At 40.2% G+C, this 17,721-nt stretch overlaps 2 long non-coding RNA genes across 2 annotated transcripts in view; one reads left to right on the plus strand and one right to left on the minus strand.

Annotated features, from left to right (window-relative positions):
- Positions 1-17,721, minus strand: part of LOC307226859 — a 469,238-nt gene that overhangs the window by 178,820 nt on the left and 272,697 nt on the right. The window contains exon 5 of the long non-coding RNA XR_013843606.1: positions 6,007-6,124. This is a non-coding gene — a long non-coding RNA (uncharacterized lncRNA). The remainder of the gene's footprint in view (positions 1-6,006; positions 6,125-17,721) is intronic.
- On the plus strand, positions 1,853-10,278 carry LOC307226864. The gene is made up of 3 exons (XR_013843619.1): positions 1,853-2,027; positions 5,393-5,529; positions 10,148-10,278. It is a non-coding gene; the product is annotated as an uncharacterized lncRNA (long non-coding RNA).

Genomic DNA, 17,721 nt, shown 5'->3' on the forward strand with positions numbered 1-17,721 from the left:
GGTAATTAATAGAAAGAAAATAATTATAACATAGCCAGTTTGGTGTGGGTTAATGAGCACTTAAGAGAATTATCAATTCATTATCTGTTTGTACATCAATAAATCACTGTGTTCCAATCAGTTTACAGCCTAATGGTGAGATCGCAAGACCACCACAGAGTTGATTGTGGCTGTGTGAGTTGATCCACACTCATACTACACCACAATGTATATCTTGGCAAAGGCAGAAAAGGGACTACAAGACCAGCTTCCAGTGGCTGGGGGAAAAAATATTATAGGACATGTGATCTTCTTTTAATGTTTGTAATACTACCTTTCTTCCATCACTTGGCAGTTTCTCCCAAGCAAGTTATTATGAATGTACACACGAGAGTTTAATCCACACTCTTTTCCAAACTGTAAGAATTCCATACAATGTGACTAGAGAGCTTTAACTTCAAGCCTGCCAATCTCCACTTTAAGGAAACAGGACATCCCCATAGGAACAAACTCCCAGGGGCCAAGGTCCCTTTGATCTTCTCCCAATAAAAATATTTGAGAGGGCCAGGAGCATCAAAAGTTGATAGGCATTGTCATTCAAATGGTGTATGCATGCTACATCTTCTGATCGATTATGTGGGGCAGGGCTTACCTGCCCCCTCCTCAATATTTTATTCAAGTTGGCACCCCTGGACATCCCTGTTTCCTCAGCTACATAAACCCACACAAGACGTATTGTGTGATCAGCAGTAATGCAAACCGTCGTCAACATGAAGTCATTTCTGTAATGAAAGCTACAAATTGCTCGATTAAGGAGGCAGGGGCCTGTAAAAATATGAGTGGAAAAGGAACTCACAAAATAAGACTGATATACATACAAAGGTGTAATCAGGAAGTGGTTTTCATGACCAAGATAATACATTTGCCATGTCTAAGCTACACAAGATAAAGCACCAGTACAGAAGAAAGCAAGACTGGTTGAGACAGGGCAAATTCAAGAAATGAAGTGCATGGCAGTAAACAAACAATGTAACCAACTCAGACATAAGCCCTGCTGTATTTGGTGCTGATTACTCAAGTTTAGCATTCATAGGACTGTGGCTGAAGTCTATTTGTTGCTGGAGAATCGAGGAGCCCTGTATATACTTATACAGGGACAACAGAGGAGTATAAGAAGACTGGCACAATCACACCCATCACTGTGGGTTCACATTGCTATGTATTCTGCTTCCAGTTTGCCCCACTTGTAGATTCACATGATGCATTCACTTGATGTTAGCCACAGCCCTTATCAATCTTGTAGTTCCTTGACAAATACTGCTGTTTGATGTGCTTCACCCCTCAAACCAGCTTCGATCCAATTAGAAAGCCTAAGCCACAATCACTTGCTCTGCATAGGTAAGTATTTAGCTTACCCCTAGCTTTTTTATATGCAGTCAGTTGTGGAGGGGATGACCTGAAATTATTCTTTTTGCTAGAAAGAGACAAAACGGAATTCTAGTGATCTGACCATTATAAGCTAAGGTATAAGACTTCACTTATACTCTTCTCTCTAGTTTTTCTCAATAAACATTATTTGTTAGTCTGCAAATAAAGTGACTAGGGGAATTATTTATATATAAAAAGGTAACAGAGCGATATGTATTGCCCTGAGAAGTAATTTCAATTAATTCCTACTGTCACCCCGTCCTAAAACTGGGGGTTCCCAACCTAATTCTTTGATACATTTTGCAGAGATAAATTTGATCATTAGTGTGTGCTACATTTCATTCAGTTACCCGTGTCTGCAATATATATGACAACCTGACCTAATGTTCTATGAACCTCCCTGTTGCCCGGGCAATTAATATTTATAGCAACAGAATACTCATAGGGTTAGCAGGATGAACAATTCTGAATTCTTCATGTTTTTATTTACTAGGTGCATCAAATGTTGAAAGAGAAACAACCCCGGGACTTGTATAAAGAACAGTTGCTCTCTATGTCTTCTGAAATATCCCGCCTGATCATATGAAGAAGAACGGTGATGGATGGGTGACAAGCAGCAGGTCAGTGCTGAGTGAACTGCTCCATTTCATTCTAGTAACGACATACACAATAGGCCAAGTGAACTGAATAAGACCTAAGTGGTCTTACATGGCCAAAATGTTACTTTTAGAAAGCAGCATTTTGGCCCTTGACTTCCAAACAAACGTAGTATTCAGTGCCGCTATCCATGGTCCCCAAAGAAATCTATCCATTATAGTTTGATGATGCCTTTTTGTGAACTAATCACTTTTCTTACCAGGATACTCATCATTATCCTTTCCATCTTCAAACATTATAATCAAGTCTTAAGTTATTATGTGTAGAGGGGGATGGGGAGTGACGATAGGTATGCTAACTCCATTCCATCACTCTTCCAGTCATACACCTATTTGTGGAAAGTGACTGTCAGCAGTGGGGGACAGCATCTTGTGCACTGGTAAAGGCTCCCCACATGTGTTTAAACTCAGGGCGTTTTGGCTCCCTGCTTCAGAAAGTCGCCCTCAACAATCTGGAGAGGGGCTGAAATGATGATGTTCATCCCCACTGGACCTCTTCATATGGTAGCTTAACATTTGATCATAACACTTGAATGGTATGGCTATGCTAGAAAGATGGGACCTAACTCTGAACCCCATCACCCATGGCTAATCCCATTCATAATAGGTGCCTAGGATGACTAAATCCCTATTTGCATAATCACTCCGTGGAAGTAAATGAAATTTGCAATTAATACACAGTTGCTTCTTCATTAAACACAGTAATAACAAATGCGTTGAAATATACTATACTTTGAACAGTGGGCAGAAAAATAATTCTAAAGCTCCATTTGGCTGTGAATGGGTAGACTACTAGTCAAAGAACAAAGTGAGTATTTAGAGAGAATTAGCCACAAATGCTGCTGATTACCAGAAAGTAGGATGAGGGGGGAGGAATCAAAGCCACACCTGCTCCACTCAGGGAAAATGAATGCTTATTTTGCTGAAGCAATGATTTTTGGTTTGTTATGCAGTCTTGTTTGTAGCCACACAATTGTGAAACTCCTGGCTGCGTGAGTAGGAAACAACATTGGGCTTAAAATGGCTCAATACACTGAATGCTGTTCACAAACAGGCCCTGGTGAAGTTCTGTGGTTTCAGCCTTGCTAGCAGCTGAGTTGAAGGCCACAGTCGCACCATACATTTAAAGCACTCATATTCTACTTTGGTTTCCCCCAAACAATCCTGGGAACTGTAGTTTGTTAAGGGTCCTGAGAGTTTTCAGGAGATCCCTATTCCACACACAGAGCTACAGTTACAGTGTGGTTTAATAATCTGCACTTCAGTGTGCTGTTGTGAAATGTGGTATGGAAAGAGTTTGGAAGTGTAACATTAAAGTCTCTTCTTAAGATGCTTCCAGCTACTGAGTTTGAACTGCTGATTTAAAGGGGCATTGGGAGCTTGCACCAAAGATCCATTTTGTCTAGCACTCTGGTCAGCTGAATGTCTTTCGGATGCTACAAGCTGGGCATGAATGCAACATCTCTCTCCTGTTGTTTGGTCTTAGCACCTTCCTAGATCCTGACTTATTGCAAAGCTCTTTCCAAGAGATTGGACTGCAAGAAACACCAGCCCCAAACTCGTGTGTGTGTGTGTGTGTGTGTGTAGATGTGTGTAGATGTGCACAGACCTGCATCATTCATCTTCATTCCCTGGACCAACCACCATATTAATACCTGCATGCCTTTATGCCCATTGGCACTCAGGACAGGCTTTGAGAACAATTTCCAAAACTGTTCATTTGTCATACAAGGAGGGACCAGCAGTATGTTTAAATCCATAGGAGCCAACTCCTAGGAGGCAAGGGCCCTTTGCTCCCCCAATAAAGTATTTGAGGGTACTGGTGACCCCCCAAAGTTGATGGGCATTGCCATTCAGATGGTGTCCATGCACCACAACATGTGATTGATTTTATGGGGCAGGGCTTACCTCCCCCACCCAGTATTTTATTCAAGTTGACACCCCTGCTTCTATCCTAGCACATGCCACAATTAGAGTGGTCAGGATTGGTATGCCCATATTGACACTGAATTAGGAATTTATTTTCAAAGATCCTAACTTACATAAAGCTCAAAATTTGTTTTGACGCAGTCATTATTTGACTAGAACAAGAATAGACACTGTGGTGCCCTTCAGATGTTGTTGGATGGCAACACTCATCATCTCTGACCATTGGCCATGCTGGCTGGGGTTGATGGGAGATGTAGTCCAACCACCTCTGTAGGCACCATGTTGGCTAACTTTGAACAAGAAGCTTTCTTTCTAGCATAATTTCATTTTGTATAAACTGAATATATAGTGGTCATTCCACCCTCAATTTAGTAGTCTTCTGCCGAGAGGATATTTGGGGAAGAAATGGTGGACATTAGATTTTAACTATTGCCAAAAGAACAACAACAAAAGGCATTGTTCACCCCAATGTCACAAAACAAATGAATGGGATAATCTATTTGTGCATCAGTACTCTTCATAAACGTGCAAGCTTCACACAGGGCTTGTTTAGTTACCAGACCATTAAGTGTTAACAGCTGTAAGTCTAGGTCTAAGTCAGTATTAGAGTCACACTTCTTGCTCCCCCTCCCCCACAAAAAATCAATATCTGCAAATAATAAATGAGATCCCGAAGGGTTGAGTTAAGCCACAACCAGCACCAAGCAACTCTGCAATTGGTCATTGACTCAATAATGCAGGTGAGTGCCACACTGCAGAACATCTTTAGCATGCTATAATAGAAAATTAATAGTGTTCAAATCAGGAGTGGGGTTACCCTGAGGATTACATAATAGTTCAGGTGGGAACAAGCACCTCGCTCCAAGAAGTGAAAAATGTCACAGTGCTTCAAAAGAAAAGAGCTCCAGCATTAGATATACGGTAATTTGAGACATGTGCAATGTTTTCTGTTTTTAACAACTCAAATAACAAAGGTAACACCTTGCATTGTCCATGGCGCTGCTGAAAATACTGTCCAGTAACCCGCATTGCAGTGGTGTCCAATGGACATTGTACTGACTGTATATCCGGATATTCTCAGCAATAATAATTACAGAAGGGAATGCTTGTGTGCAACTGTGAGGAGCTCAGAGAATGTGTTAAGTATTACAAAAGAAAGCAGTGTGACAAGCCCCTGCACATGTTCCAGTGCTTAATATACAAAAGGCTACAACCTCACTGATTAGACAGAAAATAGTAACTTTTCACTACATCTACACTAGCACATCTGTGATTACTGTCAGGGAACTAGTATGATAATATCCTCACACCTGCTCTAGCAGAGTGTCTGAAAGGGGAGGTGAAAAGTAACTTGAGGATGAATTACTTATTTATATTTACATTTATTTCTCTTCCAGCAGCAGTCAATGGCACTCATGACTAATAAGCACCTTTAGAGAGAACAACTGTATTCCCACAAACCGAAAGAAATGTCAGAAAACTACAGATGAGCACAGCCCAAATATCTACCAATTTGAAGGAAACAACAGATTGCATAGTATGTGATATGCTATCCATTATTCATTTATCCATTTTGTGTGTGTACCAAAGAACACTTTGGACAGAGAAGGGCCCATAGTGTGTGTGTGTGTGTGTGTGTGTGTGTGTGTGTGTAGATAGCACAGTGTGTATAATATCACAGCTTGAACAGACTTGAAGAGAGGTAAGCACTTAGATTTACAAAATATGGTATTTCCATTACATTATACATTTAGAAGGCAAGTGAATGCATTTCTCCTCCCTAAAATCAACCCATTCTTTTTCTTAAAAAACCCCAAACAATCAAACAAAACAAACTTCTGAGAAGCAATGGGAATCCCATCTTTTACTTGCAATAAGAAAAAAGAACCATCTTTGTTAGTAACTTCAAAGCACTGCCTGTAACATGTGTGACACAGGATGTTGAAAGCCAGCATTCAAACAGGGCTTGACAAAAATGAAAATATGGTCACTACCGTCTCAAGTTCAGACTTACCTTCCAAGCTGCCAGAGTCCCATATGTTCACCAAGGCAAGAAAAGGCTTACAACGTTCCCCACAGGGCTTCTTGTCTTAAGTAATGTCCAGGGATGTCCTTACCATGCTTGGCACCAGCTGCAAAAATAAAAGACTGGTGTGAAGAATTAAATCCTCTGTTGTTCTACTGCTTTCCCTCTGGTTTGTCTCTCACACCGACTTGTGCCATACACAAAATGGCACCTCTCTTTCAATGCAGAGAAGTCTGGGTTTATATACCAAGCATGTGTATGCGAGAATACCACAAAACACTAGTTCCTTATCATGCGCTTGTTAGCTTGTCCAATCTATGGCAATCACTTTGGTCCCAGGGGTTGAAAGACACAAGACGCAGGGAAAAAAAAGGGAAGCAAAAGCTGAAGAAAGATCAATACTGCACTGTGAAACAAGAAGTGTAGGCTATTTACTTTTCATTGATCTGATGATGCAGGAGAAACACCTCAGACTGGCATTAAATTGAGGGAATACATCTTCTCTGTGTGGGGGATTTTCACCTCAAGGTCAAGAGAGCCAAACAGAAATTAGAACAAACAGAAACTAATCGCAGGCTTACAATAAAACTATTAATCCACATTACAAATCCACATGGAAACGTAATTAAATATCAGGCTGAATAAGGTTCACAATAAAACAAATGCTGCCAGCTTTTATCGACTTCAGCTTGCACCTGGACCGACCATGTGGGGGGTGTGTGTGTGTGAAATACTGAAACGAAGGCTACAGCAAATTAGTATGGGGCATTGGCACTCAGGCCCAGAGACTGGATTCAAATATTTCAGCCACAGGATAAATGCCTGGAAAGTAATTAAAACCACACATTTGCCTCTTGTGAAGAGTGAAAATGCAACTTTTCACACATATTTCAACATAATTCAACTCAACAAATGAGTCTTTTCCAAGAGGGTATCTATCATACCCCTGAGTAGGCAAATAAACAGTGAATTTCCTGCTCCAAAATGGAAAGCGTACAAATTCTGAAACAATTACCAATATGATACAAGCTTGCTCCTTGGTTGAATGCAAAATAAACTGGGAAGTTTATCTGAAAAATATTCAGAAATGCTTGGTGTTGTTTCCCCAAGCGTGTCCAAAGATCTTACACAACCTTTCCAGTACTTCTTCTTCCAAAACTGTTGGAATATATATTACAGGTTGGGTATTGAAAAACATCTGTTAATCCTTTTGTTCTGTTTAATTATTTTGTAGACACCTTTTTCCTGGAACTGCATCTTACTCACAAATAGTTGTTCCTCAACATTACATAAGGTATCACACCAGTGGCAGCATATCATTTCGGAGGGAAGGAGAAGGTGAATGCAAGACCAGGCCCAAATGAGGGCAGAAAACCCACCTCTCTTAATACAACCACTAAAGATATTGGACAATAATTTTGCCCGCCTTTCTACTCACAATTCTACCAGGAATTGCAGAAAGAGATATACACTTAAGAATCAAAAGTAGGTTTCAAGTTTCAGGTTAGATCTGAAACAGTTGAAGATTAATACATATCATTTCAACCCTAAGAGTTACTCTTATTTTAGCATCAGCAAAATATAAGGCCCGATAGCCAAAGAAACATCTTTAACAACCGCTAACTTGACGAGAGCTCATCATGGGTATCAACTTGGAAAAAACCATGTCCAGGGGCTGGCAGCGAGAGTGCGATGAAGCAAATAGTTACACAAATTCCTGATGTCAGCAAGCCTGCTGTTGATAAACTTGTGAACTGTTCTTTTTTTTATGACATGAAAATATATTTTCATTTCTTGGCACTGTGGATTAGATGGGTTTTGAGAAGTGACTTGAAGATGCAGGAAAGCAATTAAAGACATGGAAGGCTTAGGGTAAGCATAAACAGTCACATTTCCTTCGGAAGTGACTTCAGCCAGTCAGCTACAAGTATAGGATCTAGCTGTTAAAAGTTAACAACAACAACAACAAAAAGTAGCAGTAGCAGCAGTAGTTCACATTGTGGCTTAGAAAATTGGCTTGGCAGGCCCATTATATCTAGGTAGCACAAACTGGGGGAATGTCTGAACCCACAAAAATGAGTTCCATGTGGCTATGTAGTAAAGCAGTTGTGCAAGATGTGCAGCAAAGCACTCAATCAGCCGATTACGTAACTGCATTCCACCACTCAAAACCATTTGAGCTAGTGAATTCCTTGATTAAAACGTGTTGGCGATTATTCTTGTCAGAAAGATGACATTATTTTGGTTTCTCGAGCTGCTCCGAAATCATTACTTGCATGTCTGTTTTTGTTGTGGATTTCTTTTGTCCGTATCACTTCCCACAATGGATTCATTTTAGTACCTAATCGAAACCTTTGTAGTAGTTCTTGTTTCAATACTGCTTTCACTTAGCACCATGTTTATGGTTGCCCCAAAGCAGTGGTTTAATGTGGGTTCTGGAATCTTTGCTGGCATTAGGAATGAATTTCAATAGTTTTCACAGTCCATTATTTTGCGTTTTAGTACCAATGTCTGTTCTGTTAACCCCAGCTGGGTAGTTTTTTATTTATTTAATGGATTCTGATGTAAAGTTTTATATATACATTCACACACCTTAAATATCTAGATTTATTTGTTCATATTGAGATCTTTGAAGGAGGTCCTCTTGGTTTTGTTGCCACCTGGGGGAGGTTTCCATTGTGGTACCCGGTTTATGGAATCAACTCCCCTCCGTAATAAGGCAAGCACCAACTCCAATGAGTTTCCAATATCTCCTAAATAATTTTCCTCCACCTAGCCATTACTGGTTATTAATCCCAGGCTTATTGAAATAATTGACGGGTCCACTGTGGATGTTGATATGTTTTATTATATATTATTGCATCCCACTGTGCTGATTTTAGTGGAATGTAAGGTTGTGAGCCACTCTGGAATTATAAAGGGCAGTTTAGAAAAGAGTTACCGGTAAATAAATAATGTTCCATTGATTCCTAACCCAATTCCAACCCCAGTTCACAGTGCTGGGTTTAACTAGGGTCCTGGGAATTGTGGCACCTATAGTTTGGAATGTGGTTCCCTGAAAGGTATGCTTGGCTTCTTCACCTGCTTTTCCTGATCTGAATTGTTCCAGCCTCCCTTATTCATCTACCACAGACATCCTTGACATGTTGATTTTCTTAGGGTTGTATTCAATGTAGTGCTGAGGCCAAGATTCCATCAGCACAAGGACCTCTCCTTGTGCAACAAAATGTTCTCCCATTGTATCTTCCCTAAATCTGTTCTGGGATTTCCCTCCAACTGCGTGGAGTATATCTGGGGATGGTAGGAGCAGGGAAGAAGGGCAAGTCCTTTTGGGCTAGCAATAGTACATGCACAAGTGCAATTATTTCACTGAATACAGCCCTCAGTGTTTTACTTCATTGATTATAACTTGTATTTTATTTTAATTTTTATGTTTTAATTAACTTTTGTGCACCACTTAGGTGGCCTTTGGATAGAAAAGTGGTAGAAAAATAATTACTGAGTAATTTCTGAGTAATAATAGGCATCATGGACAAAATTTGTTCAAGTCTGGAAAAGAGTACCTTAAGGTAACTTAAAGCACCTTAAGAGTAGCAAAGTACCTTAAAAAGTACCCAAAAATGGAAACCCAAGCTTTGTGCTGTATACATCCCACTGTTGAATAAAGTGGAGTCCTAAAAAGGAGCAACTGCCTTCAGTAGTGGGGACACCAATTCATATACTAAAGGAGTCCACATACTGAAATTGTTAATGAATGATATCTCAGCAGCTCAGATTCATCCATCTCAAGTTTCTAAGTATCAGTATTATTTGTTGCTCACTATATCATGTGCTAATAATTTATTTGTTTGCAAGACTGAACAATCAGACAGTCATTTCTCAACTAGTTGTGTGCCCCTTTGAATTCATCATACGCTGAGGGCAAATTTGGGGTCATAAGGATCACCTCTTAGCATCACATGGAAATATTGCTCCATTATTCATTGTTAAAGAAGAACAAAAAGAAAGGGGGGAGATGCCAATTCTAGGAAAAATTAGGAAAGTAGCAATATAATTTATTTTCCAAGAAAAGGCATCATGGGCAGGTCTGTGAATGTTTTACTCTATTTTCTTTGCTTTCTCTTCTTAGGCAAAATAATGAAGAAAGAACAAAGCATCTTCCCCCACAGTGGACTTTTGAAGTATGTAAAATCAAAGGAGTTAGCTGAAATATCAGAGAGAACACAAGGGGGGGAAATAAAACAGTTTTGTTGAAGTATATACAGTTTGTCACAGGTTTATAATGTGAAGGAGGGTAAAGCAATTATTTTATATACATAAAAAGGCATCTAGTAGGAAAGTGTCAAAACATTTACACAGACTAGTAGCACACATTTTCCCCAGACTGGTAGCACACTGAAGAAAAGAAAGTTCATTTTCAAAATGAAAGGTGAACAGGAAGAAAAGATGCCAGTACTTTCATGTTAGAGCGCCTTATGCATTGCATACCTTCCAGCACAGCCCAAATCTGGGACGCCACCTTCCAGGTGTGAAATCCCATGTGAGTAACATTGCCCACATGAGATTGTGGATCCAGAAAAATCACTTTTTTCTGGCACAATAAACAAAAATGCACATTGCAGACCTGGAAAATAGCACTTTAGGAGGTATGGTGCAAAAAACCATGAACGTTTTGAGGCACCACATGAGATTGTGGACCCAGAAAAAAAACACTTTTGGGGGGGCGAGAACTTGGTCCCAAATCACACAAGGGCAAGGTACTCCAAATGGCTGACATATTCTGGTGGGGGGAAACGGGCTGTCCCAGTTTTCTGGAACAGTTCACAGGTATGGCATTGCAGTGTCACCGGTGAGAATCACTTTAAAACTGATCAGCTTAAATCACAAATCAGATCAAATCCCTCTTGTCATCTGGAGCAGGAGTGGGGAACAGATGCCCTCCCAGATGTGGTTGGACTCCAACTCTCATCAGTCCCAGACAGCAGGGCTGATGGTTAGGGGGATGGTGGGGATTGTAGTCAGTAGCAGGCGCTGCAGGTGGGATAGTGTCACTGACTTGGTACTGCCAGTTACTGAGAAGGGGAGGGGCAAGGCTGTGGAGAACTCAGGAAGTGGCAGCAATATGCCATGTTGGGAAGCCAGGTCACCAACACAATCCCATTCGCATTGCCAACCTCTGCAACATCTGAGAGTCACAGGCTCCCCATCCCTGCCTGAGAGCCAGTTTAAACATTATGATTACAGCCACCACCTGGATGCTTCAAATGGTTCCATACAGATGTTATCACCACACCAAAAGCTGTTCATGCAGAACGCCTCATCATCACACAGTTAGGCCAATGTTTTCCATGCCGATACAAGTACTTGAAAGTAGACAAAATGGCTTTAACTTCCTAGTGAGATGCTTCAGCTTATCTATTGCCATGTAACAACAACTATCAATTCCCTAACCTTCCGAACTGTATTGTCTCTGATATAAATTTGATAAAGTCTGTCAAGAACCACAAAGTACCAGCCATGAAGCAGTATTATTCAGCAATCTCATTATATTGTTTCTGTTGTTTGCTGAATATACTTTTCTTTATCTATTTGTATTTGTGGTTTTTGTGAGGCCACCTCTGTTATTTGCTGTACATTCTTTGGTTTGTTTTAATTTCCTTTATTGGATTTTGGTGTTATATGATTATAGGGTTGTAACCTACCCTAGACCTTATGGTGAAGGACAGGTAAGAAATATCTTAAATAGGATAAAATAAATAAATTAGAAATATACATTGGAATGTACAAATCTGGGCAACCATTGCTCAGGAACTTGTCTCCCTTCTTAAATATAGTTTTTTTAAAAATAAATAATAGAAAAAACAATGAACAAATTGAGCTTCTTCTTGGACAATGAACTGGAGACAGAGTTCAAAAAGAAACCTGGGTCCAAATGTTAATTCAAGGGGGTTGAGATTACTGTTGTGACAATGCTCAGCTATTCCTGTTGTTGTTAGAAAGAGGGGTATAGAAAAGGCCAGAACTTGCAAAGAAAAGAAATAAAATCTTTGGTGTTATGTAGCCGGGTAAACGCCCCCGTCTGATTCTCTGTGTGTCAGTTTCAATATACCCCCAAGGAGTTCCAGCCATCGTAAAAATATGGCTTTCACAAAAATGATAAATGGGGAGCCTTCTACCCCATACAGCTGTCATGCCAAAACAACTGGGAATCCTTATGGCTCTCATTTCTATAGTCATGCCCTGAAAGCCAAATCCAGTTATGCAGCCATCTCCGAATGGCAAATCTGATACCTGGTGGAAAATCAGCTTATTACTGAAAACAAAATAGCTTCAAAAGAAGCCTTTTTCATACTCTTCCATATCATTTAAGTCAGGAGAAGGGGAGGGGGGAACCTGCCAGTGTTAAAGAAAAGAGATGAAATGAACTAATTACATGCCAAATATCAGCTTCTCATGTTATTAAGCAATTAGATTGCTTATTATTTTTACTCATTATTGCTTAATACGTTTTCATCTTTTGAGCTCTGCAATATGGTATGATCCTGATGAATTTCAGTAAGGTGGTATGAGATCCGTATGGAGAATTTTGGCTGAGCTAAGTTGGCAAGGAAACCCATACTGAAAGGATGCTCCCATTCATGTGGGGGGACTTGAAGGACCATGGTGCACCTTGGCCACCAGGAGATCTGCAACCATCTAAAAGAAGTGTACAGTTTTTATAGTTATGAGGAAGAGGGCATGACCGGTCTGTCTTTTACATTCAAGCCTAGATGCTGAGGGCTGTTGAAAATTGCTTCTGTAGCCCAAGGCTCTAACGTTCCTACTTGGCTGTCCATGTGGAGCACCTTGATCATGTGTGAAGTATTCATGGCTGCATGCCAAGCTTGCATTGACCCCACATTATCAAACTAACCCCAAACATGTCCCCAAATCCACAGAAACACTTTTTGCCGGCAGCCTTCCATATCACACATGAAGCAGCCCTCAGCCAGGATCCAGCCTGAAATTTTATATAAAAGATGTGAAATACTGTGCTGGGACTAGATTAGTGATGATGGTTAGCTTAAGGCTATGCTCAGACAAGCTTTTGATTGCATTCCGTAGCACAGAATTGGGGACACAGAAAATGTGCTGGGGGAAAGCAGGTAACTTTTTTCCCCAGGACACCCCTGTGCACTCCATCGGAAGCCATCCGTGAAATCTTTGTTCTCCCTGCAGTCGTCCCTGTTAGACATATGGACTCGGAAGCACCCAGTGTGTGTAAACGGCAGGGATCAGAGATGCTCCATTAGAATTCCACAGTGAGCATGATAATTTTCTATGTGTGTTCATTTGGTGTGGGTGAGCTTCTAAAGAAATGAGTTGTGTTTAAGCAAGTTTAGGGGATGAGAGAGGAAAAGAGAGAGTTCAGGAAAAATAGATTTCTTGAGGCAGGCAACCAAGCAACAACCGTATTTTTTTTTTTTTAATTCTTCTTCAGCTGCTGGTTGGACAATGGTCTTATGTTAAAATTAAATTAAAATATATTGGGGGAACTTTAATTGCCAAGGGCTAATTAAATAGAAGGCTATTATATAACTTGTAATTGTTTATTGGTTTTGTTGTGTTATCTGAAGGACTTTGCTCAGAATATGAAGACAGACTCAATCATGAACTTATTAATATTGTGAGGTAACTGAAGTCACTTAGTACTACAGCACTTCCGCTTTTGGAAGGCTTCTTGGTCCCATTCTCTATCTCCAGTTCACCTTAGATATTTTGTACAGGGAGTTTACAGTATGTCTCTTGTACTAAATTACTCATTTTTGATAAAAGCAAGAGCAAGGAGGCAACAAATGGGTCATTTTTGAAATCCCTACTTATATTTCTGAATTTTGGCAAAGATGAACTTTGAAAAGGTTTGACTAACAATATTCTGCTACTTTAGCAAAAAAAATGCCTTATAATGAAGGTATTTCTGTGCTAAAACAATAGATTATCCATATTAAGTATTAAAGAAATTATTAAAACTTTAAAAAGTATTGGATAGTAGGACACACTTAAACAAAATTGATATATTGGCCATGACCCTATTAAACTGAAGCATTTCTGTGTCCCACTTTTTTCAGTGGGAGAGAAACACACCTTAAAAAAAATTAACCATTAAAATCATTGTGATTTTAAATATCTCAACCTAGGTGGAATAATTTTAGTAGGTGAAGTCATAGGATCTGTTAGTAATTTATATGTCCCAATAATATATCACTTAAATACTTGTGTTTCAGGATCTGCTCTAAAGCAAAGTTATTATAGTGGCTGATCAAACCAGGGGCCCTGATCCAGCTCTAGTCCAAGCTAGTTTCATGAAAATGTGAATGTTCTGCTCAAAGCAATGCAGTGTGGCTATACCGTGACTTGGCTTAGATTAATATTTTGCACATTCAGTTTAGTCAGATAGTTCCCAATCTAGGAAGTAATATATGTGCACAATGTTGTTATTATGAACAGATTCCCATAGCTAGAGTAGGATGAGGATGTGTTAGAAACAAAAAACAAAAAAGTGGTTGCTTTTTAAAAAACTGATCATCATATTTTCCCAGCTTTTATGAACATTGCAAGTGAAGCGATCATAAAGGAAATAATTTTGCAAAGAGCAGAAGGTTGCATGCTGCCTTCTCAACAGTTCTCAGACTGCTAACATTTCTTTCTGAAAAACATACAAAACTGTTGAAACCCATGCTAAGCAAGTTAATTGCACATTCTGCATTTTGCTCCTAGAAAATATGTTATACATTTGACAGCTCCAGTATATACTATATTATATTCCTCCCTATGTGTTAGTAGGATGGAACATGGCACAATAAGGAGAATCTTCTTATTAGTTTTAAATAAATAATTAATGTCATACTGATAGCTCTATACGTACTGTTGCTATTTCGATTGATCCTTTATACACCAGTCCTTTTTCTAAAGTAATTTTCACCTTGAACCTAGCAAATGCCTGCCAACTTTGGTTGAAGTTGGTCATTATGACTCTCATTTTACAAATGGTGTGTGTGTGTGTCTCCAACTGAAAGATTTTGTTTGCCCAAGGTCATGTGATGAACATGGAGACGAGCAGAGGATGATTGTCTACTGAAATGTTGGCATCTGCCTGAGCTTCAGATCAGCACAATTCTCCTCAACCCTGTACAGTGGTACCTCGGGTTATATATGCTTCAGGTTACATACGCTTCAGGTTACAGACTCTACTAACCCAGAAATAGTACCTTGGGTTAAGAACTTTGCTTCAGGATGAGAACAGAACTCGTGCTCCAGTGGTGCGGTGGCAGCTGGAGGCCCCATTAGCTAAAGTGGCGCTTCAGGTTAAGAACAGTTTCAGGTTAAGAACGGACCTCTGGAATGAATTAAGTACTTAAGCCGAGGTACCACTGTATGGGACAAACTGATCTCCTCTGTAGTGATTTGCAGCTACTTCAACCCAATCTGGGCAAGGCATAAATTGACCCAATTTGCTTCAGGATTTGGCTGAATCCAGTGCACAGCCCTAGATTTAACTGGACTATTGCCAGTCTAACCTAAGCATCATGTTACAGGCATTTCTTTTGCACATACAGTCTATCATGGAGTTTTCAGGGAATTGTACCATAGTATGCATTGCAGTTCTCCAGTTAAGTAATGTGTACAAAATGCGTACACTATAATGAAGTTGCATATATTAGGGAGGCCCCATTAGCTAAAGTGGTGCTTCAGGTTAAGAACAGTTTCAGGTTAAGTACGGACCTCCGGAACGAATTAAGTACTTAACCCGAGGTACCACTGTATTGTGATTAGGCAGGGAAAGAGTATGACCAGGTGCACAGTACTGTCATGCTGACAGCTGCAGCCATTTGTTTGGTAGATTCTGTGTATAAGATCTCTAAATTTCTGGGTATGTAAAGAACAGACCTAAACAATTCCTTATATTCCAGCACAACAGCCTAAAAGGGGGGGGGGGGGGGTTCCTAATCTAACTTTCCTCGCATAGAAGAAAGGAAGGAGAAAGAGGGTAATGTAGAGCAGGAAATTGCTGTTGAAACACAGAAAAAGCAACCCTTATGGTCTAGCTCTCTACCCACTTGCAATCAAAAATGGATATATTTCATCATTAACATCTTGGAATTAATGAAAAAACAGAATTTAAGAAGTGGTGGCACAAAAATGGTAAAAAGTTTTATACTGTCAGGAAAAGGAATAGCTCTAATATTCTCAATTAATTTGTGATTACTAGTATTTCATTTTCTTTTAAAAACGTCCTCAACATTATGTCATGATTTAAGACTTTTTATGAATTAAATATATATTTCCGGACAATTACCAGGTTCATTGTTAATCTAAGCCCCTCAGACAATGTGTCTTTTCTAATAGCCATGCCAAGGCCTTGATTTAGTAATAAAGGAGATGTGAAGAGTCAGACATAGGGGTTTAGCACTAACGTCCATTACAGCATGGCCCAGTGGAAGTAAAAAATATGATTGTACTAGACCTGGGATTAAATCACAGCCCAGTGGCCTAAGAATTGATTAAATATGTACATAGCACTGCTCTGGATTCATGTTTATGCCCTGGACATTCATAGTAATTTTTTTCCCCACTACTGCTTCCTCCTCGTAGCATAGCTACAGCTGCCCAGAGACAAGGATCAATGTTTTATGGCGCTCCCTTGAATGTTGTTTTCTTTTTAAAAAAGGTAAAGGGACCCCTGACCATTAGGTCCAGTTGTGGCCAACTCTGGGGCTGTGGCACTCATCTCGCTTTATTGGTCGAGGGAGCCAGCGTACAGCTTCTGGGTCATGTGGCCAGCATGACTAAGCCGCTTCTGGCGAACCAGAGCAACTCACGGAAACGCTGTTTACCTTCCCACTGGAGCGGTACCTATTTATCTACTTGCACTTTGACATGCTTTGGAACTGCTAGGTTGGCAGGAGCAGGGACTGAGCAACGGGAGCTCACCCCATCATGGGGATTCGAACCGCCGACCTTCTGATCAGCAAGTCCTAGGCTCTGTGGTTTAACCCACAGCGCCACCCACGTCCCGCTTTCTTTTTACCTGTCTACAATTCCACCATTCCATCATGTATACAATGCATCTGCTATTCAAAATAATACTTTAGTCTAGTATTTTTCAACCTTGGGACCCCAGGTGTTTTGGGACTACAGCTCCCAACATTCCTGGGAATGGTGGGAGTTGTAGTCCATTGGGACTTAACTAAGGTCTGCTTACAATGTTTTGCCTATTTTTAATCCCCTGCTTTAGAATGGAACTTTGTGACTGGAGAATATGCATACCACCTGGAGAATGTACAACATTCAGTTGAGATATGCACATTCCCCAGAGCCTGGGGGTGGGGGTGGGAAGCAAACAAAAATATGACGGTTTCTTGCTGGCAATGTGGCATGGATCAGGCAAGGCTATATCACATAAATTGGGCATGTCTTGGAGTAATTTCTTCTGGGACAAAGGTGAGAGAACACACTAATTTTGTGGGTACCTCTTTGAGATTCAGGAAAGTCCATATACGTCTCCACTAAAGGTAAAGGGACCTCTGAAAGTTAAGTTCAGTCGCGAACGACTCTGGGGTGGTGGTGCTCATCTCGTTTTACATGCTGAGGGAGCTGGCGTTTGATCGCTCTGCAGACAGTTTTTCCAGGTCATGTAGCCAGCATGACTAAGCCGCTTCTGGT

The sequence above is a fragment of the Podarcis cretensis genome (assembly GCF_951804945.1).
Source record: "Podarcis cretensis genome assembly, chromosome: 11".
In the NCBI taxonomy this organism is placed as follows: domain Eukaryota; kingdom Metazoa; phylum Chordata; class Lepidosauria; order Squamata; family Lacertidae; genus Podarcis; species Podarcis cretensis.